Below are 25,663 nucleotides of genomic sequence, written 5' to 3'. Positions count from 1 at the left end.
CAGCGCGAGATGCCTAGAGTGAGCGAGCCATCAGGTCCTGTGTAACTCTGCTAATGTCGGGCATCTTATGTTTCCACAATGCGGCTAAGGCGCACAAGGATACTGTGCTGATTAATTTGATATATGACACTTGTATATTGTGTGTGAGTCTGTATAAGGAGAACAGAACTTGTATTGGAAAAAAGATGCGGCTGCTACATTGTAGCACTTTGTGTACAGATTGAGAGACTCAGTCACAGACAGATATACAAATATAATATAGCAAATTAATCAGGGCGTCCTAGTCACATGGAGGGCCTGATTCAGCATGGATCCCAAAAGCAAAATCTTTCTCTAATGGGCAAAACCATGTGCACTGCAGGTGGGGCAGATGTAACATGTGCAGAGAGAGTTAGATTTGGGTGGGTTATTTTGTTTCTGTTTAGGGTAAATACTGGCTGATTTATTTTTATACTGCAATTTAGATTTCAGTTAGAACACACCTCACACAACTATCTCTGCACATGTTATATCTGCCCCATCTGCACTGCACATGGTTTTACTCATTAGAGAAAGATTTTGCTTTTGCAGTCCATGCTGAATCAGGCCCTGAGTTGCGACTAAGACGAGATTTCATCAAAAAAGATTCCCAGCGCTAGTAAATTCTGACACAACCTGGCGTGTCAAGAGGGTCTGCGTGACATGACTGCTGCAAAGATGTATGAGGACATATCTGTAACATGTAGTGGGGAATGTAATAGGGTATGAGAATCAGGAAGTGAGAGATTTTGTGAGAGTTCTCTTGTTTTTCTTAAAGTGGCAATCATTTACATGGCAAAACCAGGTTGATTTTGCCAATTAAATGATCACCACTTAAAAAAACCAGGAGAATTCTCACAAAATCTCTCACTTCCTAATTCTCACACCCTATTACCCTCCCCCCCCCCTTCCCCCCGTAAAGTTTGTTCAATCCCAAATTGCTAGTATTAGAGAAATCACTAATTGCTAGGATTAGGGAAACCACAGAGCCTGGCTGTAATGATATAATATTAAGGCGAACGCCTAGAAGCTGGTCTACTGTTTTGTTTCTTTGAGACTTACTAAAATTATTCCAGATGTGTCTGATAGATTTGGAAAATGTGGTTCTACCTCGGGTCTATTCTTACACATCAGTTGGGTCTGCTTGAGGCTCTCAAACTCCTGGCTGGTCATCAAAGATCTTACAGTTAAAGTTCAACAGATAGATGTACCACTTTCTACCAAGTACTTCCTCCCACTCAGTTTTCTGTCCACCTCAAAACAAATTAGATCAGCATATTATTGCAGCTGCCACCTGTCAGCTAACAGGGGAAGTTGCCTACGGCTCTTGCGAGGCAAGCTATTATTGACTCAATTTGGCATAGATAGTGTATTGTGTGGATTTCAAGACTGGCATAAAACACAAAATATCTAAAGTTTTCTCCAAAATCTTTGGGTTTCATGTTTTAATTCCTACCTGTTATAAGCTCTTCAGCTCTAAAGTAGTATCAGCATAAATGCCAGTTTCCTCCATCAATCCAGTTTTTTAAAATCAAAGTCACGTTAATTCCCTGTGCCTCAACAAGATGAAGACAAAGAAATGTGTTTCCAGGCACAACAGCAGACATTAAAAGAGAAGTAAAAAAAATGGTGTCATATGTTCACAACATAGTAACACTTTAAACAAGTACTTTAAATCTGCTCACCTGATTTACTGTAGATGCCGGTGGTTAACAGGAATATTAGGATGTTGGATGTTTGTATCTGTGGTTATAGTACTCTACACTCAATGTTTCTCATGCAGTAAAACCCTCTGTCAGGAATCATTAACTTAGAGAGTTTTATTTTCTATAGAATATAAGAGTAATAAATTACTACAGCACTGGGAATTAGTAAAAACTGCATTTCTAACATTGAGAGCAGGAGACATGAACATATTTACTTAAGCATTAACACCTCGATTGTTTTATGTATAGATGTAGCCACGCTCAGCTTTGCACAATGCGTACGCATCATGGCATAGCTATCACAACCAGTGAGTCCGCGACTAGAATGTGCATGTGCATATGCACGTCCATAGAAATTAATGTAGGATCGCTGGCTATGAATAGTCGCAGCCAGGCACAGCATTCTGCAATGTGGCAAAGCTGAACATAGCTACATCTGTATATAGATCACATCAGTAATACATAGACTATGATGAATTTTAAGTAGTGGCTTTACTTGCACTCATATTGGTATTTATATTGGCCCCTGAGTCCAGGGAGGCCTCACAATGCACACCCGTGCCCAGTGCATGCTCATCGGTGGTATGGCAAGCAAATCCCTCCAGTGTTTTGTGTGCTATGATGCCATCATGTCAGTGATATATGTGTCAAGATGGCGCCACGCAGTGAAAGCAAAAACTCTGGCACTGTGCGAGAGCAACTGCCATCTTTTGCATGTGTGCCTCCTTCCCATTTACCACTGGGAAGATGGCGCCAGTTGAAGAAGGTATGATGGGGGTCTGTTACATGGAGGGGGGTGGGGGCACATTAATGGTATACTTTTAGAACTATATCTTTAAAAAGAGAAAAAGCTACAAAGGGTTGCCAATACTGATCATATATTCAGTACTAGATTAGTAAAAAGGCCACATGGGTCCAAAACAAGGTCTGCAGGCTGCACCTTGTTTTTGTTGACAGAGTATTGTGGTGCCTGGTGCAGTGACATTAGTCCCTACACTTAATGAGTTTAAACAGTAATGCAGGTTTATTCAGTAAACACACAGGTGACTTGGATGTATTATTGGTATAGGCAATTTGGCCTCTTATATCAGACAAGGTAACACAGCAATGGTAGCGGTACTTACCAGACTGTTTGTGTAGCTGCGGCATATCAGAAAGGGATGTCTCCGGTGGTAAAGGGATGGAGGACTGCACGGCCATGCAGTCTGACTCCCGCGGTGAAGAAGGTGCGCTATGATAGCTCCAGAGCTGCGGTGCATGCAAGAAAACTGTAAGTCTCTCACTCTGTTCACACACTGAGTTCCGCTCCCAGTCTCAGCTCTACACTCACTGTCACTAAGATGGAGGATCAGAGTATACACTAAACTCCACCTCCAAGACACACTGGCACTAGGAAAAAACACACTAGGATCCTATTGTAAAAGGAGACAGGCACAGAGCACACTATATACTAACAGCTTTATCATATTAATATATTTTTCTACTGTATGTCTTAAAGAATATAACACATCATTACAGTTAATGGTATGTCTGCCCACCCTTTTATGGGGGTTTGTTGGGTCTCTATAAAATGGGCTATGCCCACTTCCCACTTATAGGTATGAATCCCCTGCCTCAAATAAAAGTCCAATGTGTGGTATTATTTCACAATATTTTTACAGTAGGTTAGTTTCACAATAATATTAGCGGTAATATTATTTTGCACCTCTTCTTAAGTACATTGGGGGTCATTCCGAGTTGTTCGCTCGTTATTTTGTTCTCGCAACAGAGCGATTAGTCGCTAATGCGCATGCGCAATGTCCGCAGTGCGACTGCGCCAAGTAAATTTGCTATGCAGTTAGGTATTTTACTCACGGCATTACGAGGTTTTTTCTTCGTTCTGGTGATCGTAATGTGATTGACAGGAAGTGGGTGTTTCTGGGCGGAAACTGGCCGTTTTATGGGTGTGTGCGAAAAAACGCTACCGTTTCTGGGAAAACGCGGGAGTGTCTGGAGAAACGGAGGAGTGTCTGGGCGAACGCTGGGTGTGTTTGTGACGTCAAACCAGGAACGAAACTGACTGAACTGATCGCAGATGCCGAGTAAGTGTGGAGCTACTCAGAAACTGCTAAGAAGTGTCTATTCGCAATATTGCTAATCTTTCGTTCGCAATTTTGATAAGCTAAGATTCACTCCCAGTAGGCGGCGGCTTAGCGTGTGCAAAGCTGCTAAAAGCAGCTTGCGAGCGAACAACTCGGAATGAGGGCCATTGCCTCCACCCAAATCATGTTTTCTCTTTTGGGTTTTAGATCTTGGCAAGGTGTAGCAGGTTGGCTCCAGAAACCCCTTTCCAATCCAAAAGCAGACCTCATCTACAAACGCATTGCATCTTTAGTGGAGGGAGGCCTTGGTAAAGTTTAAGCATTTTGTGCTCTTTGATCTTGGGAATTTTTGGCTTTGCTGTTTTTCTTTATGTTTTTTATTTATATAATGCATTTTTAAATTGTATACTGCATGTACTTTTTTCATATAAAAAAATCAATCTAAGATTACTCCAGTGTGATTGCTATCTGCATGAAAGCTTTTTTATCAAATAGTATTTTTTTCAACATTATGCGTTACTAAAGAAAACTGGTATAAATAGTGTCCAAAGTGATATATACTCAGATTTCGGTTGATTGCATTGAATAAGCTGCCTGGCCTTTATTGGCTTTCTCTGCACAATGTGCACTACTGTATATTTTCTTCCAAATTGTTTGTTCAATAATATTACTGATAGAACAGGAATAGATTGAAGGACTACCTTTAAACAAGTCAACCCACCACCTCTTTGTGGAAAAAAGTATTTGATGATCCTTGTTCTACATCTAGAGTTCACCAGTAGAAAGTTGTGCATGCAGAAGAGTAGTACAACAATTTAATGAATGTCACAGCAGAAAGATTAGCATTGGTGATAATGGCAGACGAATCAGTAGTGACAGTAATGACAATGGCTTCTAATCAGAAATGACACTAATGCCAATGAAAATCAACTGCAATGTGTCACCATGTGACTGGTAGCACCACCACACAAAGAAAGAGAATTGGAGAGGTGAGTCAATGATGTTATGTAATAATTTTCGAAAAAAATAAAATTTAATGGCTGAAAGTGTTATGATCTAGGAATCATTGTAAAATGTTATTGTAAATTTTGGTATTCTATTTACTGATTTATTTTGTGGAAATAAGTGCTATGTCCAATTCTTGTCCAATTCTTAAGTAATTGATAATCTTTAAATATCTCAGTTTCTTCTCAACGTAACATAACACCTTTATTCACTCGCCTCTTTAATTCTAATCTGTACTAGAGTTACTTGTAGGGGAATTCTTTACAATTGATTGTCTCACATATGTAAATGCCAGTTCAACTGTTTGAGATGTCTAATTTTTCAGTCTAACTGGGAATGTTTAAATGCCCAAACGCTGACGTACTTATAATGGGTGCAGTGTGTGCGGTGCACACGGGCACACAGGGGTCCAGGGGGGTCCACACCACATACCCTGCACCCATTTATAGAAATACTTACCCTCCAGAGTCCCACAATGCAGCAGCGGCGCTGCCGAAATCACTGGGAAAATGGCGCTGCGCCATTTTCCCGGTGTTTCGCACATGTGCAGTAGGTAAGTCACTAGGAAAATGGCCACCACACCATTTTTCCAAAGATCTGCGCAGGCGCTGTAGACTCTGGGACAGCGCTAGGGTACCCTAGGGACCCTAGTGCCCAGTGTCTACACTGTGCTGCCAGCTAGAGAGGAGGGGGCCCAGCTGCAGCCTGCACATGGGCCTCCTCCTCTCTAGAAACGCCCCTGGCCAAAACAATTGTCACAATTCAATTGTTTGGGGGACCATGCATATCGTGCATTTCATGCCCAAACAGACAGGGTTCAGCCACGTGAAATGGCAAAACCCGCCTAAAGTTCAGCTTGGACGTCCAAACTCCTGTATGGGTGGCCAAAGTGACGACTTAGTGTACATTTCTTCTTACACCTCAGGCTGCGGGAAGAAATATCATCCCTGCATCTGCCGGGCGTCTAAATGGAGTAACAATTGAGTTGCTCAGTTTTTCTCCCCCTAATTGAAGTTTATTGTTTAACCACTGACTTCTGTGCTGCCTCATGGACTATCTCTCTGCCATTCTATAGTGACTGTATGAACAAATTGAACAGGTAACATGCTGAAAATGTCAGATTAATTTTTTTTTGCTATTTAACATTTTAATCATCTTGTTATAGACACTTCAAAACTAATCCATTCTCTTTACTCATGTACTACAGATTTATAAAGAGAATACACAGTCTAGGATAATACCATAGTCTATTCAGGAACAATTTTATTGTCACATAAGAGTTTCCTTCCCTTTATCCTTGACTAATATGATGCTTCCTCACACTGGCGTAACTTCATCTCAATTGCCTGGAGGAAAGATAAATGTTGTGCTCCCCCCCCCCTGCAGAAAAATAAATTGTATTTTACAAACTCTTTGCCCTGTGTGTGAGTGATAACCCCCCTTCCCCTGTGTGAGCCATGCACCCCCCGAAACACACACACACACACACACACACACACACACACACACACACACACACACACACACACACACTTCTCCTGTGTGAGGGATATCACCCTCTTGCTCCTTTTCTGAGCCATGTCCCCCTTCCCACTGTGTGAGACACAGAGAAAGAGAGATGGAGACGGAGAGGAAGAGAGCGAGAGAAAGGGAGATAGACAGGAGCGGATAAAGATGGGGAGAGAGACAGAGAGACGTATGGAGAGGGAAAGAGAGACGCAGAAGCAGGGGGAAGATAGAGACTGGAAAAGAGAGAAGACGGAGAGGGGACAAATAGACAGGGAAAGGGAGAGATACAGAGAGGGAAAGAGAGAGACGAGGCAGAGAGAGAGATGAGGGATATAGAAAGAGACAAGGGAGAAAGAGAGAGAGAGACGAGGGAGAGAGAGAGACAAAAGGGGAGAGACAAGGGAGAGAGAGAGAGAGACGAGGGAGAGAGAGACGCAGAGACAAGGAGAGATACAGGGATAAGAAGAGAGACAGGGACACATAGACAGGGAAAGGGACAGAGAGACAGGGAGAGAGAGACGAGGGAGAGAGACAGACAGGAAGATAGACTGACTGAAAGAGACGAGGAGAGAGACAGGGAGAGGGAGAGAGAGATGGGGAGAGAGAGAAGCGAGGGAGAGAGACAGGGACTCATAGACAGGGAAAGGAAAATAGAGACAGGGAGAAGGAGAGAAAGAAAGTATTTAGTGTGGAACCGCACTAGTCTGACAATTGTACTAAAGTATAGAGAATAAAGATTAGAAGTGAAATACCAATATATATGCAGTTATCGAATAATTCTTGGACTGCTAATGATTGGCGGTGCTCCCAGGAATTTTGTAGGATAAACTACAATAAGAAAGGAGAGAAAAGACAAAAAAACCTTGTTTGGGAGCACTCATTTGTACTGATCAATATAATATATGTAGAGAAAAGAATTAGAATAAAACTTAACCTTTAATTATTTCTTGAAAGTAAAAAAAAATATAACACAAATATCTATAATGGAAAAAATGTTGACTAATGAAGAACTTGTTGACCTTTTTAACATATGAGGTACAAGATAGTTGAAAAAGGTGAAAATATCGAAGGAAAATGATGTGTTATATATCTATATATGTATATATATATATATATATATATATATATGGATGCCGTGTGGTACCAATCGGCATTAAAGGCATCCAAAAAGATCATCACTGAGCATGCCCAAAATATAGGTATGACTGGTGGCGTGGTTACAATGTTAATCTCAAGATTAGAGTACCAAAGAGGTAAGAAGAACAATAATTTTAATTTAGATATGTTGAAGGTTTCCTTTAGGAAAAAAGGTGGGCACCTGGTATTCTCAGGAGGTTACCCTTCCGGATACTGACCAGGCCATGCCTGCTTAGCTTCCGAGATCGGACAGGATCGGGCGTATTCAGGGTAGTATGGCCGTGGGCCGTTGTTGGGATGAAAGGAAGAGAATGAAATGGAAAGAATGGGGGGGAGGGTCACTGCTGCTATCTGTACTGTACATAAATTAGAGGAAAGATTGATTCAATAGGTTTTTCCAGAAGCAAGAGTGTGGAGAATGGGTATTTTCCTTGAAAAAAGGCCCACTGCACCTGGTATTCTCAGGAGGTTCCCCTTCCTAGTACTAACCAGGCCATGCCTGCTTAGCTTCCGAGATCGGACAAGATCGGGCGTATTCAGGGTAGTATGGCCGTGGGCCAATGTGAAGGAGGTATAATAGAATAGGGAAACCACACTCTGCTTTCTGTACTTCACATCTAATGAAAGAAAATGGTCTGAAATGGTATTTCCAGATAGGAGTGTATGAGTGCAGTTGGGAGATAGTGAGAAAAAGACACGTGGGAAAAAGAATTGGAAAAGGATTGAAAAAAATTGAAAAAATGAAAAAAGTGAAAAAAATGAAAAAAATAAAAAAAAAATGAAAAATATATATATATAAAAAAATATATACAGTATATGTGTAGGAAAAAATGTGGAAATATATATGTGTATGCAAGATGTGTGTCTTCTGATAGATAATGAACAGAGCAAGGTTCAGAAAAAATGTATGCAAATAATTGTGTGAGGCACTGAAAAGTACTGACAATAAATATCGAATATTGCGAATGAGTACTTGCAGAAAATAATGAAAAAACTTATGTATTGTACATGTACTTTAACTGTTGAATTTGAAGCTCGAGGCCAGCTCACAAAGATTAAATAGCAGAACAATGCTCTTTTTTTAGTTCCTTAAAAGGAAACAGAAAGTAATAAAAATAATAAATAGATAATCATGTGTTAGTTTAGAGCTCAAGGCTGGCTCACATGAAAATGTATAGGTATACATAAATGAAAATGAACATAAAAAAATATAATGCAAATATTGAAATCAAACTTGATGCAAATACACCATACTGATATGCTGGTTGATCTTGTGTTGATGTCAGAAAAGAATTGGAATCGGATAATACCATAGGCACACCACACTGATGAGGTATGCTGATTGATCAAATAATTGATCAAATATCAAAAATCAAGGTAACATACCATAGTCTGATATATGGGCATGAGCGGGAGAATGGTACAGTATAAGTGCTTAATAGTCCTGTGGGACGATACTATACATGCTGATTCTGCAGGTAAATAATTTTTGCTGCAGAAGAACACAGATTACAGAGTAAAGGGTATGGGTATAAATACAAAAACCCTGGTGGTCTAGTGTTCGTTACCGCAGCCGCAAGGTATGCGGCCAGTGTCGTAGTATCCTCCCACGGAGTCCCGCTGCAGTGATGAGCGCGGCCGCCCGCTTCCGGACTGGGCGTTTGCCGCGATGACGTCACTGAGGACGTTCTCCTCGACGTACGTTTCACGTATTCGGGCTTGGTCACGAGAGCCTCTCTCTGTTGCTCTCATGTGGCCAGTATTTAAGTGCTGAGATGACCTATCATGCTGCTGAAAAAGTTGATGGACTGATAAACTTTTCAAGGAAAATACCCATTCTCCACACTCTTGCTTCTGGAAAAACCTATTGAATCAATCTTTCCTCTGATTTATGTACAGTACAGATAGCAGCAGTGACCCTCCCCCCCATTCTTTCCATTTCATTCTCTTCCTTTCATCCCAACAACGGCCCACGGCCATACTACCCTGAATACGCCCGATCCTGTCCGATCTCGGAAGCTAAGCAGGCATGGCCTGGTCAGTATCCGGAAGGGTAACCTCCTGAGAATACCAGGTGCAGTGGGCCTTTTTTCCTAAAGGAAACCTTCAACATATCTAAATTAAAATTATTGTTCTTCTTACCTCTTTGGTACTCTAATCTTGAGATTAACATTGTAACCACGCCACCAGTCATACCTATATTTTGGGCATGCTCAGTGATGATCTTTTTGGATGCCTTTAATGCCGATTGGTACCACACGGCAACCACATATATATATACATATATAGATATATAACACATCATTTTCCTTCGATATTTTCACCTTTTTCAACTATCTTGTACCTCATATGTTAAAAAGATCAACAAGTTCTTCATTAGTCAACATTTTTTCCATTATAGATATTTGTGTTATATATTTTTTTACTTTCAAGAAATAATTAAAGGTTAAGTTTTATTCTAATTCTTTTCTCTACATATATTATATTGATCAGTACAAATGAGTGCTCCCAAACAAGGGTTTTTTGTCTTTCCTCTCCTTTCTTATTGTAGAAGGAGAGAAAGAAACAGGGAGGTGGACAGATGGAGAGACAGAGAGAGATGCAGGAGAGAGACAGGGAGAGGGAGAGACAGATGGGGAGAGAGAGAGACAGGGAGAGAGATGCAGAGAGAGGGAGACAGGAAGAGAGAAAGACAGGGCGAGAGAGAGACAGAGGTAGAGAGACGCAGAGACAGGGAGACAGAGCCGGGAAAAAGAGAGACAGGGAGAAAGAGGGAACAACACGGAAACTTCTGCCGCTCTGCGGGACATTGGGGGATGAAGATGGGCACCAGGGGTGTCACACACTGACACTCCACCGCTCCTTATGTGGCCGGGTGGCTGTGGTCTCACCCCTAGAGATTCCTGTACAAGAGCCGCAAACTTTCTGCACAGTCCACACTTACCCTCCCTCCTTGTCAGCCATGGTGCTCGCAGGTAGCTGCGGTGCTTCTTCCGGCTTCGCTGTCCAGACCGTGTACTCCTCTTGGTCAGGGCGGCCGGTTGGTTGTGGTATCAGCTCTTCCCCGTGTCCCTGGTCTCCGCTCTGCTCCTCCCGCTAATGTTTCCCGCCTCCCTGTGTCTCGCGTATTCCGCAGCCCTCTCAGGCAGCCACTGAATGGCAGTGAGTACTTTTATGTGTCCGCACTCGAGATGGGGTCTTTTATTGACAACTTCGCCCTACTGAGTCTCTAAGTCAGAGGGGGAGCACCCTATTGATGCTGATCGGCGCACTGCCTCTGCTCGTGGATTTTCTAATGCATACCCTCTAACATTTTACACATAAAAATCGGCACAAATTTGAAAAGTGGCGTGGTCATGGGTAAAAGTGGCGTGGTCACGGGTAAAAGTGGCGGGGCCATGCCCCTTTTCCTATACTTTCAATGGAACTTTGGAGAGCCAAAAATCGGTACAGACCATAAAAAAAGGTAATGTTCCTGCCAAAAAGGTCCAGTTGGAGGTTATGCTATTGCAGTATGAAAAGGGCAGGGTCCGGGATGGGTGATAGTGGAGGAGCCAGGTGCCCCCTTTAGTGCTGGAGCCCGGCGGCAACAGACTCCGTTGCCTCTGGGAGTTCCACCCCTGCTGCCTCATTATCAGCTGCAAAGTCTTTGTCTATTTTTTTTAACATAAATCTTAGTAACTAAATTTAATTTATATCACCAATACAGCTGAGCACATAGCAAAACTAATGATTTTTTTCCTATCCCTTGGTCCCAAAATGTCTGAAGAAAACAAATGTATCAACTAAATGCTTAGTGTCATTTTTGTTCCATGATTATTTTGTGAGTGTTAGTGACCCCGGTAGTAGTACAGTAGTAGCAAATGGAATTTCTGGGGGGTTATTATGTCTTCATGCTTTTATATTACCTTTTTAACTGTGCCCAAATAAAAAAAAATTTTTGGGTGGAGTTTTTCTTTAATCTTATTATTATCTAATATATGATTTATAAGGTACCACAAGAGTTCCACAGTGCAGTAGATAGTGGATGGGACATACAGTACAGCACAATTACTGTACATAGTACCTGGGAGGTCAAAACAGGACAGTTATAGATATGTTTACAATGTTACATATTTCAATTACTGTACATACTGTAGTAACCAAGAGGTCAAAACAGGACATGTTTACAATGTTACAGATTTACAAACATACATAAATATAATAATTATAATCAACGGAGATCATAGAGACCACAAACGGAGAGAGCACCGCAGGCAAGAACTTACATTATAAAGAGTGCTGAGGGTGGGCACAAAGGGAGAGGTGAAGGGGGTTGAGGATAACAGTAACTGAAGTATTGTAAGACAGGGTGGGAAACCTTGAGAGAAGTTTTGAAGATATGAGTTTTGAATGTGTGAAGCTGAGAGTGTTGTATAGAAGGTGGGAGGGCATTTCAGAGGATTAGATGCAAGGGAGAAATTCCGGAGCCAGGCATCAGCTGAAATAATCAAGGGGGGGGGGGCGCTAGCTATTAGCAGAGTGTAATGGGCAGGAGGTAGTCGTGCATATGGTAATGAAGCCTGAAATATAATGAGTATGAAAGTGCTTGAGGACCTTGTGAGTGAGCGAGAGGAGATACAATCTTATTCTAAGTGGGACAGGGTGCCAGTGAAGGTATTGACAGAGTAAACAGCAGTGGTGTTATGGTGAAAGAGGATAACTAGACCAGTAGCATTAACATTAGACAAACAGGGAATGGGGACCATCAAGCATACTCTGTACCTGCCCAAATCACATGAATGCAGACTGCTCTTAATGATAATGTGTTACACTTTACTGTTTACGTCCTTGCATTTTTGCTTGGAATATTCAAAGGTGAATCAGTATTACTATGTAGCATTCAGACAACCTTTCCTTAATATACCTTAACTCCTCTGTACAGCAAACAGTGCCCCTATTAAATGAACCCATCACCTAGCTCATATCACATCTCATGGTACTGGAGGACACAATCCACTTAGTTCTCTTATAGAGGGCTAACAAAGCTCCAATGAAGTAGACTGTAATTGTACAGATTGGATTCCTCAGCTTTAAGTAGCAGTGTCAGGGCTGTGTAATAGAACAAACTGAAGTACAATTTAGGTATATCTTAGCTTCAGGTAACTATAAGATTTTTTGGGGACGTCCCTTCTGTTAATTCCAAATATGGAAAACCTCCTAAATGTATGCGGAAACTGTCCCAGTGATGTGGGTTCCAAGTGCATTGGTAGGTTGCATTCTTATACATATTGGACAGACTGCCCCAGTGTATCTCTGCAATTACACTAGTTCCAATAAAGTAGTAACCTGCATTCTCATGAAATAGCCTTCTCTGGATTATATTTATTATTTACTTATTTATTAACAGTTTCTTATCTAGCACAGCAAATTATATTGAGCTTTACAGTTGAAAACAGTGATAACAAAACAATTGGAAACAACAGTGGAAAAAAACAAGACTGGGTAATAATAGACACTCATAGAGGTAGGAAGGCCCTGCTCATAAGCTTACAATCTAAAGGGAGGGAGGCATTGATACACAAGGATAGGTGTTATCTAGTGCATAAGGTCCACCAGATTGGTGGGCTGTATGATATGGTCACACATCAATGTGGTCAGGAGGATAGTAAAGTGAAGAAAGAGAAAATATATACAGTATGACAAGTGTACTTTAAAATATACCTATCCTATAGTTTTAAAATGATGTATTATTAATTGTACAGCCTGAGTAAAAGCCTAATATTAAGGCACTCATCAATATTGGTGAAATCAAGTACATTTTGCCGTGTGGGATCATTTGGTGCCAATAATGGCCATTTACAAACTAATCCTACAGCACATTTAGTTGTGGACATAAATAATTATCTTTCCTCCTGGTGTATATAAATATAGCATACCTCTCAACATATAGTATTAGCCAGTTGATGCCTCTGTCTTCAGAAGGGAGTATGGTCACACACATTGGGTTGAATCACTTCTCATGAGTTTGTGCCTAGTTAATTTGAAGCAGATGTCTTCACTTATCTTCCTGTCCTTCACTGAAATAACAGTGGAAGTGGCAGGTATATACAGCACCTGAACACAGCCTGGGTGGCAATGATAGGTTATACCACCATACAGTCTTGATCAGTCGAAACTAAGGGGGTGATTCCGAGTTGTTCGCTCGCTAGCTGCTTTTAGCAGCATTGCACACGCTAAGCCGCCGCCCTCTGGGAGTGTATCTTAGCTTAGCAGAATTGCGAACGAAAGAGTAGCAGAATTGCGAATAGAAATTTCTTAGCAGTTTCTGAGTAGCTCCAGACTTACTCCTACACTGCGATCAGTTCAGTCAGTTTCGTTCCTGGTTTGACGTCACAAACACACCCAGCGTTCGCCCAGACACTCCCCCGTTTCTTCAGACACTCCCGCGTTTTCACCAGAAACGCCAGCGTTTTTCCGCACACTCCCATAAAAAGTCCAGTTTCCGCCCAGAAACACCCACTTCCTGTCAATCACACTCCGATCACCAGAACGATGAAAAAGCTTTGTTATGCCGTGAGTAAAATACCTAACTTTTGTGTAAAATAACTAACCGCATGCGCTCTGCGAACCTTGCGCATGCGCAGTAAGCGACTGATCGCAGTATAGCGAAAATCGGCAACGAGCGAACAACTCGGAATGACCCCCAAAGTACAGACTGTGCAGGAGAACAGCACAATCTTTTAAAAGTGGGTCCCACCAGAAGTAGTACAGGTATGTATATATGTCTCCTATCTTCTACTAACTGTAATTGAAAAATGAGTCCAAGAAAATGCTCTGTGGGATTGTTGAAATTTTTTTTTTTTTAAACGCTACACCTTAGCCCTGCACACTATTGGACCAACTGATTCATTTATTAAAACTCTTTGTTTTTCTCCGAAAATACTAATGGAATTTTGTCTTAAATAGCTTTACAAGTGTGGTAACAAGGAGACTATCTTTATTCCATGTGCTTTTTATCTTTATTGCATTGGTGGAATTGGGTCAATATCAGTCATCCCATTGAAAGTTTGGACAAAGTCTGATCTCTGGCATTTCTAGCACAACTGAAAGTATTCCTTTGCAAAGAAAATGGTATAATGTCCACTAACTAAGGAATACCCAGGGGTACTGAGAAGTAAAAAGTCATCTTATGGGATAGTGCTAAGAGGAGCAAACAGATCGTCCTGACTAGTGGCAGAATGGAAATCCATCTGGGTTGTAGCTTGCGGAAGCCAGGTAGCTGTTACTAGATATCAGAGTCTTCATCTTAGATATATGACACTCAGTGATACTCACGCAACCTCATGGATTTCGAAAGAGAGAGAGAAAGAAACAGGCAGTCACCTCATATTATAATCATTAAGGAGGAGGAGCCAAGCCTGCCCATGCTGAGCCCACAGCACCTGGACCGCTATTAGTCTTTGTAGAATTAGCTAACTTATTATTAACTTTCTCTGTAAGGTCATAGGCAAATGCCAAAGGGGGGGGGGGGGTTCCAGTTACCTGGAAACTCCCTTCCCCACAGCCTGGCCAGCGGCAACTACATGCACATGCCCAGTGGCAGCATATTTTCCTACCAAGTCTGCTGTGTGTATGTAACTGTGGATCTGAGTGCTCAATAATCGCACCAGAAAGAGATTCTGGTAAGTGGCTTACCATGATCATTGGGCCTGCATATGTCATACGTACTGTATTACATAAACTGCACTTTGTTTGGGGCAGACTATAGCTTGTTACATGCCAATAATGCATCCTTCATGGGATGGTGACAATTGCTCTAAAATCAAACATTTGGAAACCCCCCTCCAGACATCCTGCGTTTGTCCCTGAAGGTAGGTAATAAGTTCCTTTACAGGGGACCAGATGGTTTCTTGGTAGCATTAAATGCCCTCGCTGTACCATATACAATATGTATAAAAATTATGGCAGTGGTGGAACTCACGGGTCTTGCAAATTAAACTACTGATGACAATATACTGAATCTGATCTTTCAAAACTTAATTTCTTTTATCTCTTTATCCGTTTCTGAAGAATGATTACATAAGTCAGTTTCAGTTTGATCAGTAGCTTAATTTGCAAGACTCGGTCCCTTTAGAGCCACTGCTGGGTTACTGTTTTCTAACTATATACAGTATATTTAGAGCAGTGCCGTAACTAGGCATTTTAGCGCTGTGTGCAAGAAACGACAGTGGGGCCCCCCCCCCCCCCATGTAACATAGGGGTAGTGCGCATCGTAGGCGCACGAAAAATTTATAGGGGCGTGGCTTCACGGGGAAGGGGCGTGGCCACAAAATAATAGCAATTCATACTACGGTGCACAGTAGTCTACATTATTCAAATTACGCTGCACAGTAGCGCCACTACACCAGGTAGAGCCCCTTCTATACATTACAGCAGACAGCGTCCCCCTTTTTACACATTACAGCAAAGAGTCTCCCTTTTAACACTTTGCGGCAGCCAGTCCCCCTTTTTACATATTGCGGCAGACAGCGTCCCCTTTTTTACACATTACAGCAGACAGCGTCCCCGTTTTTACACATTACGGCAGACGGTGTCCCCCTTTATACACATTGCGGCAGCCAGTCCCCCTTTTTACACATTACGGCAGCCAGTCCCCCTTTTTACACATTGCGGCAGCCAGGCCCCCTTTTTACACATTGCGACAGCCAGTCCCCCTTTTTACACATTGCGGCAGCCAGTCCCCCTTTTTACACATTACGGCAGCCAGTCCCCCTTTTTACACATTGCGGCAGCCAGTCCCCCTTTTTACACATTGCGGCAGCCAGGCCCCCTTTTTACACATTGCGGCAGCCAGTCCCCCTTTTTACACATTGCGGCAGACGGTGTCCCCTTTTATACACATTGCGGCAGCCAGACCCCCTTTTTACACATTACGGCAGCCAGTCCCCCTTTTTACACATTGCGGCAGCCAGTCCCTCTTTTTACATATTGCGGCAGCCAGTCCCCCTTTTTACAGATTGCGGCAGCCAGTCCCCCTTTTTACACATTGCGGCAGCCAGTCCCCCTTTTTAGACATTGCGGCAGCCAGTCCCCCTTTTTACACATTGCGGCAGCCAGGCCCCCTTTTTACACATTGCGGCAGCCAGGCCCCCTTTTTACACATTGCGGCAGCCAGGCCCCCTTTTTACACATTGCCGCAGACGGTGTCCCCCTGAGAGAGAGAGAGAGAGAGATACTTACCATATCCCCGCTGGCAGTCAGGCTCCTCGTGCAGCTCCCTCGGTGCAGGCAGGTGAGAAGGAGGAGGAGGGAGGGGGAGCAGGGAGCCGCAGCAGCGCTATTTCATTGGTAGTAAGCGCCGCTGCAGCATCCCCCTCTCCTTCCGTATTGGCTGCCCGACACTGCTGTGGATGCTGGGATGGAGGAACCGCATCCTAGCATCCACAGCAGCGCCAGGCAGCCAATACGGAAGGAGAGGGGGATGCTGCAGCGGCGCTTACTACCAATGACATAGGGCTGCTGCGGCTCCCTGCTCCCCCTCCCTCCTCCTCCTTCTCCGCTGCCCGGCGCGGCTGCAGACTTCTCCCTCCACAGCGCGGCGCGCGGCGCAGACTTAGAGGCGGCATGTAATGAGTCAATTTGATTCATTACATGCCGCTGGCCGTGCGCCCTCGGGGCAACTGCGCTGTGTGCCAAGCCCACTTGGCACACACGTAGTTACGGCCCTGATTTAGAGTGACATCCCAGTTGTTGAATTTTGATATGTGAGTGTGGACGTTCGATAGACAGATATCGAAGTATCAGCTGGGTTGTCACTACAAATGACACCAAGAGACTTTCCAGTGTATAAAATAAAATTTATTGGTAGTAGGTATCCTTGATTCAGTAAAGAACACTTAAAATAATATCATAATCTGATATTTAGTCCAATACCAGGACATTTTTCAAAGCACACAACATTTATTCTGCATATACATAACATGCCACTTTAAACCCATCCACAAATTGCACAAAATCCTGGAACCTGTCAGAACATCAACGCCTGATTCCCGACTAGGTCAGCATCCCAATGCCAGAACCCTGACAGCCAGGATCCTGATGGTAAGTATAGCTAAGAGGGTTAGGATTTGCCTGCGATGGGGGGGGGGGGGGATGTAGGGTTAGACTGCGGGGAGGGGGTTAAGGTTAGGTACCCCCCATTAGGTTTGGGCACTAAGGGGAGAAGGTTGGGGTTAGAATGCGGAAAGCGGGGGGTTAGGTTTAGGAACTAAGGGGGAGTTTAGGATTAGGCTGCGGTAAGGGAGGCTCAGGGGTAGGGGAGGAGGTATCATGTCAGGATCATGACCATCATGCATACCGATCCCACCACAAATACCGGACAGCTTGTTTTTCACTGCAAATTCCATTTATGTTTGGACATGCCTCTTTGAAATCTAAATTTCTCTGCACAAGTTAAAGCTGGCCAACTGTGGTGCATCATAGTTTTGCCAAGTGTGTAAATTTACTTGCATATACATGTACTCAATATTAGTTTTTTACAGCATGCATTATAATACACAAAAGTAGATCCTTAAATATACACATTTTCAATTTGAAAGCTATAAAGCAAAACCAAGACTGTGAGAAATTGCGACTTTATGCAAGGGTGAGAACGAGTGAAATCATGTTTTTGAGGGATGTCATTAAGAGCTACACAATACATTTGTTCTGTGACAACACTTCTGATTCTAACCCATCAGGCATGTTGATGTTTTGCTAATTAGGTGTAAAACACAGTTATAAGTTGTTCTTGATGTACAGCTGTGTTGTTGGAGTTTTGTTTCTGCTGCTATGACAGATCAATTGCTTAACAAATCTCTAGTCAAGTATACAACAACAATCCGCTTACAAAATCTATTAAGCATGAGAGAAAAAGATTGTGCATCTGGAATGAGTAATCAATAATGTATGAAAACAAATGAGAATAGGCTAGCACAAATACAGTAGAAATATATACATGTAGCAAAGCTTCAGACCACACTAAGGGCCTAATTCAGACCTGATCGCTGCAATGGCAGCGATCGCAGTCTGAAGCCTTTTGCCTAGTGTACACCCAGTGAGACCCAGTGAGATGCGATGGCTTCTGCTTGATTGACAGGCAGAGGCGGTCGCGGGGTGGGACGGGGCATGCCAACAGAGTTAGAACGACGATGGTGGGTCGCGGTCCGAACAACACAGCCGTGTCCAGACCGTTGCAGGTGCGGGCAGCTGCTGTGACCCAGAATGCGGCGGGTAGCCACCTGCCAGCGCAGCTAGGCTGCGCAGGTAGGGAGCTACTTGGCGGATGCAAAAGCATCGCCGCCGTGCGAAGCTTTTACACCCGTGCGGGGTGGGGCAGGGCCTGACAAGCGGGGCGGACTAGCCCTTTGCTGGGCGTCCCCCCGCATGTCAGAGAAACTGATCGTAGATGTGCGAAATTTAGCATATCTGCGATCAGGTATGAATCACCCCCTAAGGTGGGAATTCAATTAGACATGACAATTTACCAGGTGTGAAAAAAAGGTGGTAGCCTTGGACTTTAACGCCCATGGCTATTCAAGTTGGGCCCTTTTTCTCGCCCTGCAAATTAACTGTTAACCCTTTATGACCCATTGCATGTTTCCGGTGTATTCCAATGATGACACTGCTAAAGTAGATGAATGTCTACTTGACCAAACCAAAAACAAAATGGTTTGGTCAAGTAGACTGAATGAATATCCAAATGAATGATTTGCTAACATTGTAGCTCATACACCAAAATATTACAATTCATTGTATGAGTTTTGCTGAAATTCCATTGATAAAGTGTACTTTTAAAGTGGGGTACTCACCTTATGGTGATCTATCTGGGTGAAGACATCTTTTAGCCAACAGCTGGAATACCAACATCAAGCGCAGCATGTCCCCTTGCGGGTTCGCTGCGCTTGCCATGCTTCGGGCCCAGTGGCGACCTTTGGTTGCCACAAGGTTCTATCTCCCTCAGGTGGTGGCGTGGACCACCATCCATGTGGGGTTTCTGCCCGGCGGTCAGGATTCCATCCATCGGCATTTCAATGGCTGTTGGGATTTTGGTATCGGGATTCCAACCGCCGGGATCCTGACAGTGGGGAATATAACTGCATACCTGAATGTCAACCATCAATACAGTCTACGCAATACAATTTTTAATACTGTCCATTTAAATAGACAAGGGACCATAAAGGGTTAACAAGCATTAATACATATAATCCAGGATAAGTTCCCAGACATCTGTGTTAATGGGTTTGCAGCACCCAATAGTTTTCAGGGATTTCTTTTCGGGGCTGTTCAGACCCCCAAAAATCCCTGTTAACCGCAGCCTGTGGGCTGCCTTCAGGTCTAATTGAAAAGCCTCGAGGATCAATTAACCCAAATTAAATTACCGTGGCTAACTGAATCCTCCCAACACTTTTTTATGCATTGTATAGTTATGCATAAAACTAATAACTTATCAAAAGGCAAAATGTCACAAAGTTATCCAGCATAAACAAAGTCATAACATTCAGTGTATACTGAGATAACAAAGTCACATTTGCCTCTGGTAACAAAAACAAGTGAAATGTTGCAATGGGAAGTATTAATATTAAAGTCAAAGTTTTTTTATAGAATGTTTTGCTTCTATAATGCATAGTTTGTTGGCTTTGGGCTATTTGTATGCTATTTGTTGACTTTTTTATTTTAAATCATAGTTTTTTTTTTTTTTTTAAAAACCTGTGTGATGGATCAAACGTTATAGGCTGAAGACATTGTTTTACACTGAATAGATGTTCTCTGTACCACAGGTTTAGATTTAAATAAATATTCATGAAAAAATCTCTACACGATTCAGTTTAAAAAAAAGACATATTTTATGTTGAACCACTGTAAGGAAAGCTGTAATAATAACCTACCATATGCTCAGGCTTTTTTGTTCAGATTTTAGTATATATTTTGGACATTCATTTAATATGGCAATAAGAAGCGGATCATGTAGTTCAAATATGCTAAACAGGCAAACAATTTGTTCCATGTTTGACAAACATCTAATAGCTCTGCTGAGTATTTTACACATATGAAGCAATTTCAGTGGGTATAATGCAATCATAATGAGCATCGAACAGAACAGCCTCCAACAAACTTGAACCATGGTTAAATCTTTTAAACAAAAGTTAAGTGAAGAAGTTTAATCATTTTCTGCAATTTCTCAAACTGTTGATAGGGTCAACAAGCTAGTTTCAGAATCATGTTCAAAACGGTTTGGGCATTTCTAGCAAATACCATACATTATATGTTACCCATTGGAATTTCTATACTGGGTGCAATGTGTGCGGTGCACACAGGCACCTGGGTCCAGGGGGGGCCCACACCGCACACACTCCACCCATTTTAAATACTTACCTTTCCGAAGTCCAGTGCCCGCTGTTGCAGTCGCTGCGGAAATTGCTGCCAAAATGGCTGTCGCGCATGCGCGGTAGCCAGATTGGTCTCCAGATCATGGTGGGTGCCATGTTTAGGGAGACCTGCGCATGCGCAGTAGACCCCGGCACATTGCTGGAGTCTACAGCGCCGTACAGAGGAGGGAGCCCACCCGGAGGTGCACACGGGCCCCCTCCTCTGTTGAAAAGCCCCTGATGATACCCAAATATCTGTCATGCATCAGGCACAGCTTTCTGCATTGGATATCATTTTATCCTAAAACCAGACTGTCCAAGATATGAAAATAAACAGCTCTGACTGATGATATACTGAATGAATGTTAACAGTGAAAATCTCCTTCAATACCAAAGAATTGTTAATGTTCTCACTACTAATGGAAAAAATAGTACAGGTTGAGTATCCCTTATCCAAAATGCTTGGGACCACTGTATTTTGGATATTGGATTTTTCCGTATTTTGGAATAATTGCATACCATAATTAGTTATCATGGTGATGGGACCTAAGTCTAAGCACAGAATGCATTTATGTTACATATACACCTTATACACACAGCCTAAAGGTCATTTTAGCCAATATTTCTATAACTTTGTGCGTTAAACAAAGTGTGTGTACATTCACACAATTCATTTATGTTTCATATACACCTTATACGGGTTCACTACGGCTGGCCGGCGGTCGGGCTCCCGGCGACCAGCATCCCGGCGCCGGGAGCCCGACCGCCGGCTTACCGACAGCTTGGCGAGCGCAAATGAGCCCCTTGCGGGCTCGCTGCGCTCGCCACGCTACGGGCACGGTGGCGCGCTACGCGCGCCACACTATTTTATTCTCCCTCTATGGGGGTCGTGGACCCCCACGAGGGAAAATAAGTGTCGGTATGCCGGCTGTCGGGCTCTCGGCGCCGGTATACTGAGCGCCGGGAGCCCGACCGCCGGCAAACAGAAGACCACCCCCTTATACACACAGCCTGAAGGTCATTTAATACAATATTTTTTAAAACTTTGTGTACTAAACAAAGTTTGTGTACATTGAGCCATCAAAAAACAAAGGTTTCACTATCTCACTCTCACTCAAAAAAGTCTGTATTTCGGAATATTCCGTATTTCGGAATATTTGGATATGGGATACTCAACCTGTAGTAACACTGTACAATAGTAACACTGCACATATGATTGGGTACACACATGGATGTCTGTACCACCCGCTGACAGAACCAACAATGTGTGACCAATTTTGATAAGAATACTCACTGATGAATCGGAAGCACAATAGGACTGGCCAGACATCAAAACTGGGCAGTTACTAAAATTTGCCTGGCCAGTTGTGATGCAGACAGCATAATGGGTCAGTCAACCCATTCACACAGGCAGGTGCACCTATATATCTGCAAGATATATAATTACATATAGTGCTGCAGGGCTGATCTGATATGCCTGTGAGCAATGCCGATGCACTTTGCACATAATTGCCTACTGTCCGGGAACGGGCGGGAGGCTCACAAAAATTGTGTGGCACTCCCAGCCAGCCAGAAGAGTTGGAAAGTCTCCCGGATTTGGCTGCAACATGGTACCCAGCCCGCCAGCCGCCCACTTACCGAGTAAAGTGGGCAGGCTGGGCGGCTATAATCTCAGCAAAGTATTGCAGGGGGCATGTCAACTTGCATGTCACAACCGCGACTACCATGCCCTATGTGTTGCCTCCAAGGGCATAGCTACCATAGGTGCAGGCACTGCAGCTGCTATGGGGCCCAGAGCTGAGAGGGGCCCACCTTCCCTGTCAAAGTTTCACGTGTTATATACATTTTTCACCATTGGATGACACATAGGGGCCCTTACAAAATTTTGCCATGAGCACTACAATATATCTAGTTATGAACTGGGGCACAGTAATGTGGCACAATAAAAAGTGGGGGTACTGCTGCAGAGTGGTGTCTCTCTAGAAGCATTGGGACAGGGGCCCCTTCAAAATGTTGCTATGGGGCCCAGAAAGTTGTGGATACGCCCCTGGTTGCCTCAAATGTTGAGTCGCGCCCCCACCCCTCCCGCTATGCTGCAACATGCCCTCCCACGCCACCCCATGCTGTGCTGAGCTGGTTGCCCTCTATGTGAGGGGGTAGACAGAATGTCGGCAACTCTGACTTTATAATATATCGTTCATTGGCTGTATGAACAATATAAATGATCACATACCCAACCTTACCTGTTGAAAGTTGGGCATAGAACTGTCACAACACACTTTTATGATGTTACCATATCTTGTATACAAATTATGGGGCCGATGCGGAGTTGGAAGCGAAAACATATTTCCGCATTTAGGATACACGAGTTGTGTTTTCCTTTGTTTCAGCAGCAAATGCAGCTATTTTCCAAAATGTCATCATCCTGTACGTTTTGACCTATGTATACCAGGTGCAAACGATGCGCCTCTGTTACATATACATGCCATATTGAACTTTGCTTTTGTGAGAGCTCCTCTTCCCATGGCAAAATCCGCTTCTTTTGTTGTACAGTAAATGTAGATGTTGTAATCGTCCACATTGCTTGCAGCTCTGCAAAGCCGCATACACATGATGATGTGCTCATTTTTTGAGCATGCCCACTGTGGAATCATGCATCAATTATTTTGATACGCCATAAGATATTAAGAAAAATATGACCACACTAACAATATACAAATGATAAAACAAAACAAAAAATAAGATTCAAATACATAAAAATAATGGAATAAACATACTGTATATCATATTGCTTAAATAAATGACGGTACAGTTAAGCGCCCAAGGTCACTATCAAGGCAGGAATGCCACATTTTGTACTTTTTATGTTACTTTGGACACTCAATCATTCTGTTCATTTAGCATGACATCCTTAGGTATTCATGCGTGAGGTTTGTCATCCACAATCCTGATCATATAGTATGCTTGGCCTGAGCTGTGCATTGTTCTAGAATAACAGGAAATTGCATTACATTTTAACTGACATAAATTTACATTGCGTTATATCTGCACTGCATAATTACAGCATAGTGCTACAACTATATTTCTGTATATTAGATGTGGTTAAACTAGTGAGTCGGTAATAGCTATTTTTCTGTTGTATTGCTCTATTAGAGGTTAATGTCACTGAATCATATTCCATTTAGAAATAATATTTTTTCTTAGCGGTATATTTACTTTAGAGCGTGTTTAGAGAAGTGAGGATGTTGCCCATAGCAACCAATCATATGCTAGCTATTATCTTCTAGAAGGTGCTAGATAAATGATAAGTAGAATCTGATTGGTTGCCATAGGCAACATCTCCAAATCTACAACCCACACCTTAGTAAATATGCCCCTTCCAATCCATTATGTTGTTTGAAAATCAATTTTTCTGTTTGTACTTACAGTATTGAAAATTAATCAGATTTCCATAGAATGTTATGTGTTCGCCAGTATTGGTTGTCCTCATGACTTTAACTTGAGGTATTAGTAACTTATCAAGTGCTGTTTCAGAGAGAAGTACAAAACTACTTAATACATAGGGGTATATTTACTAAGATTCGTATTTTCCCGTTTGAGGTCAAAGTTCAATCACGAATGACATCTAAAGTGTAAATATGCAACTTTTTGAATTGATTACGACTAAGTTACTAAGCTGCCGTATTCTGCATTTTCGGGTTTTCCGATGTCGATGTCATTCGTTTTTTTTGGCAGTGTTTTACGTGAGTGACTTGTAAAACACTGCCGACTTTAATACAATGAATCTCGGTCGGATCTGAGAGATCCGTGCTGGGCTTCATTGTGCACCTTGTAAAAAAATAAATAAATGTTTAAATGTAAAAAAAAAATTGCGTGGGGTCCCCCCTCCTAAGGCAAACCAGCCTCGGGCTCTTTGAGCCGATCCTGGTTGCAGAAATATGGGGAAAAAATGGACAGGGGTTCCCCCATATTTAAACAACCAGCATCGGGCTCTGCGCCTGGTCCTGGTTCCAAAAATACAGGGGACAAAAAGCGTAGGGGTCCCCCGTATTTTTGAAACCAGCACCGGGCTCCACTAGCTGGACAGATAATGCCACAGCCGGGGGTCACTTTTATACAGTGCCTTGCGGCCGTGGCATCAAATATCCAACTAGTCACCCCTGGCCGGGGTACCCTGGGGGAGTGGGGACCCCTTCAATCAAGGGCCCCCCCCCAGCCACCCAAGGGCCAGGGGTGAAGCCCGAGGCTGTCCCCCCCATCCAATGGGCTGCGGATGGGGGGCTGATAGCCTTTGTTCAAAGTGAATGATATTGTTTTTAGTAGCAGTACTACAAGGCCCAGCAAGCCTCCCCCGCAAGCTGGTACTTGGAGAACCACAAGTACCAGCATGCAGCGGAAAAATGGGCCCTCTGGTACCTGTAGTACTACTACTAAAAAGATACCCCAATAAAGACAACACACACACACCTTGAAAGTATAACTTTAATACATCCATCCACACCTCCATATACACATACTTACCTTATGTTCCCACGCAGGTCGGTCCTCTTCTCCAGTAGAATCCATGGTGTACCTGTAGAAAAAATTATACTCACATAATCCAGTGTTTTAGGCTCCTCTGTAAATCCTTTTGTAATCCACGTACTTGTAAAAATAAAAAAATGGATACCCGACCTCGCACTGAAAGGGGACCCATGTTTTCACATGGGTCCCCTTTCCCCGAATGCCTGGAACCCCCTCTGACTTAAGTCCAAGAAGGTTCCATCAGCCAATCAGGGAGCGCCACGTTTGGTACCCTCCTGATTGGCTGTGTGCTCCT

At 43.0% G+C, this 25,663-nt stretch overlaps 1 protein-coding gene and 2 pseudogenes across 3 annotated transcripts in view; 2 read left to right on the top strand and 1 right to left on the bottom strand.

The window, feature by feature from the left end:
- SHISA9 (shisa family member 9) overlaps positions 1-25,663 on the top strand; it is a 777,795-nt gene that overhangs the window by 548,926 nt on the left and 203,206 nt on the right. The gene's annotated exons all lie outside the window — the stretch shown is intronic.
- Positions 7,897-8,014, bottom strand: LOC134946417 (5S ribosomal RNA; annotated as a pseudogene).
- On the top strand, positions 9,425-9,542 carry LOC134947159 (5S ribosomal RNA; annotated as a pseudogene).

This window comes from Pseudophryne corroboree, chromosome 7, assembly GCF_028390025.1.
Source record: "Pseudophryne corroboree isolate aPseCor3 chromosome 7, aPseCor3.hap2, whole genome shotgun sequence".
Lineage (NCBI taxonomy): Eukaryota > Metazoa > Chordata > Amphibia > Anura > Myobatrachidae > Pseudophryne > Pseudophryne corroboree.
This window is presented reverse-complemented; position numbering and strand designations above follow the sequence as displayed.